Source organism: Gavialis gangeticus, unplaced genomic scaffold (assembly GCF_001723915.1).
Source record: "Gavialis gangeticus isolate Ggan-Ray unplaced genomic scaffold, GavGan_comp1, whole genome shotgun sequence".
NCBI classification, from domain to species: Eukaryota; Metazoa; Chordata; order Crocodylia; family Gavialidae; genus Gavialis; species Gavialis gangeticus.
In genome coordinates, this window is record NW_017728992.1 from 46,573,358 (window position 1) to 46,575,671 (window position 2,314).

Here is a 2,314-nt window from a genome sequence, read left to right on the forward strand (position 1 = left end):
CAAGCTGGACTGGGACCATGTCAAGCTGCCTCTCCCCCATGGGGCTTGGTTGGGATTGGGCTACCCACCCCCTCCAGGCAGTTTCTACACCTAGGTGCCAGATCAGGACCATTAGTCAGATCTGGCCTGTGGGCAGACCGGGCACTGGCCATCTGGCTTGCCAGGCTAAATGGTGGAGCATCACTGTTTTAGACTACAGGGGTCTGTGAGCTGGATTGTTGGACTGTCATCCCTTTGGTACCTACTTACCCCATTGTTAGAGTAAAGAACTAGGGCCTGTCTTGGAGAGCTGAGTGGCTTGTCTGGGGAGAGCAGGGGGAGAAGCTGCTGCTGTAAAACAGCATCATTAGGATTTCTTCTCTTTTACACAGGGAGTTTTGTCCCACACAGTGTTGCCCCTTTTCAGATCTCGATTCCCCACTTGCAGTGCTAGCCTCTCATCATGTGTGCTGTTCCTCATGGCCACAGGTGCCAGGTTGGACTACCCATTTTCAGATTTCAGCAATCATAATTGAATAAATGATAGAAAAACCTCATTTGTGTACTGGCCTTCTGTAAGGTACCAGGCACCCTCGTGCTCCCTCTCACCAACTGTGATCTTTTTTGAAGCTGTAAATAGCTACGTTTTCAAATATGATAAAACCATATCCTACTGCATTGTGGAACTTCCTGGCTTGTAAACATTCAGTGTCTATTTTGTTTTTAAAGCAATCCCTGTGCATTTACTGCTGTAAACTTCCTGTCAGGAATTGTTTTGCTAAAGTAGGCTAGACAAAAATAGTGGTAGCACTGTATATTCTCCACCAAGACTGCTTGTTGGGTTACATTATCTGACTGTTGCATTAATTAGCATATCTTTTTTATTCTAGTGATGATGCAGTTTTTAAATCTAAATTCCAGGCTATTTAAAAGTTCACTAAGGAGAACTCCATGGTGGTGATTGTGATATGCTGGTGCTGCAAGATTTTGTAAAATGTTTTCCTGCAAAAATTTTTGCTTGCAAAGTTTATAAGTCTGTAGTAAATGACTCCTAAAATGAATAATCTAGTCAACCAAGAAACTCCTCTACTTTAGTTGAGGGTAAATTTAATTAAATAATGTTGGGATAATTATGTCAAGCTTTGTTTGCTGCAGTGTTCTGTTTAAAAAGTTAGGGTTTTTTCTAAAAATTAAGAAGAGTTCTTGTCAAATTCCTTTATGTATAAAACTGTATTGTAAGTAACTCCAGGATTCTGTATACTCTCTGCTGGGATAGCCGAAATATTACTATGTCTGAAATTTTTCATCAGGCTAAAGCACTTTCCTTGGAGACCTGCATGAAATAGTGAATTGAAGGGCTTATCTTTGACTATCTGTACCACTATATACCACCTTTTCTTCTGACCACCAGTTCACTCCATTTTTTTTAGGATGGGAAATAAATGCCGTTAGATCTTTTTTAAACAAAAACAATAAGTTTGTGGCCTGGGAAAATCATCCTGTTTCTTGCTTTAACTTTCTTTATCTGAAGAAGTAACATAGAAGGTTGACACAGTCCCCTGTGGTTGTGGTATCTATTACAGCCTGCACTGACCCAGCAAGAAGTGGTGAAAGAACTTGACCCACAGATTGAGAGTCATAGGCATGCCCTGAACAACTCCTGCTGCTGATTTTTCCCATGGATAGGTTAGTCTACTGCTCAGCCACTACCTGTGGCGATAGTGATTTATATGCCCCCCAAAGGACATGTATTAAGGCCCTATCCAAATGAAAACATACTGTGCTTTATATGATCTTTCCTCTTTGTGTAAAAACAGGATGGATTGATTTACATGAGCAATTTAAATTGATTTTAATCATGATTAAAATGAGTAATAAAGCTTAACCAAGATAGTAATTGTTCTATTTAGCTTTTTTTTGATAAAGTTCATTTTCTTTAGCTTTTAGCTACTTGGTTATTAAAAGTAGATGTGAACTAATAAACTAGTGGTGATGTCACCTTCCATTAGCATATGGGCTCTCTGACTTGTATGTCTTTTTTTTTTTTTCTTTAATCCTTTTTTATAAAAATGTTAAAAAGTAAAAATCTCTCTCGTTTGGACTCTTGCTCTCGTGCGCACTTTCTCTCTCTCTCGTGTAGAGTTATCCTGTTTGACAAGTTGTAGTTCTCCAGAGGTTTCTTTCTTTTATGTTTTATTTAATGCTGTATTTTATGTTTGTTTTATCAGGCACTAAAATAATCACAGAAATAATCTAATTCTAAGCCCTTTTGTTATAATTTAAGAAAATGTACTCATCTTTTGAAGTACGTTATTAAGTTTTTTTTTTTTTTTTT

The 2,314-nt window shown here is 38.2% G+C and overlaps 1 protein-coding gene across 3 annotated transcripts in view; it reads left to right on the forward strand.

Moving 5' to 3' along the window:
• The window catches only part of EXOC2 (exocyst complex component 2), a 277,754-nt gene that overhangs the window by 1,551 nt on the left and 273,889 nt on the right, over positions 1 to 2,314 (forward strand). Inside the window, exon 1 of one of the 3 annotated variants that reach the window (XM_019521912.1) lies at positions 1,473 to 1,665. The exons of the other annotated variants lie outside the window; for them this stretch is intronic. The gene's annotated coding sequence lies outside the window, so the exon portion shown is untranslated. Of the gene's footprint in view, positions 1 to 1,472; positions 1,666 to 2,314 lie in introns of those variants that run through there. 3 annotated transcript variants of the gene reach the window in all.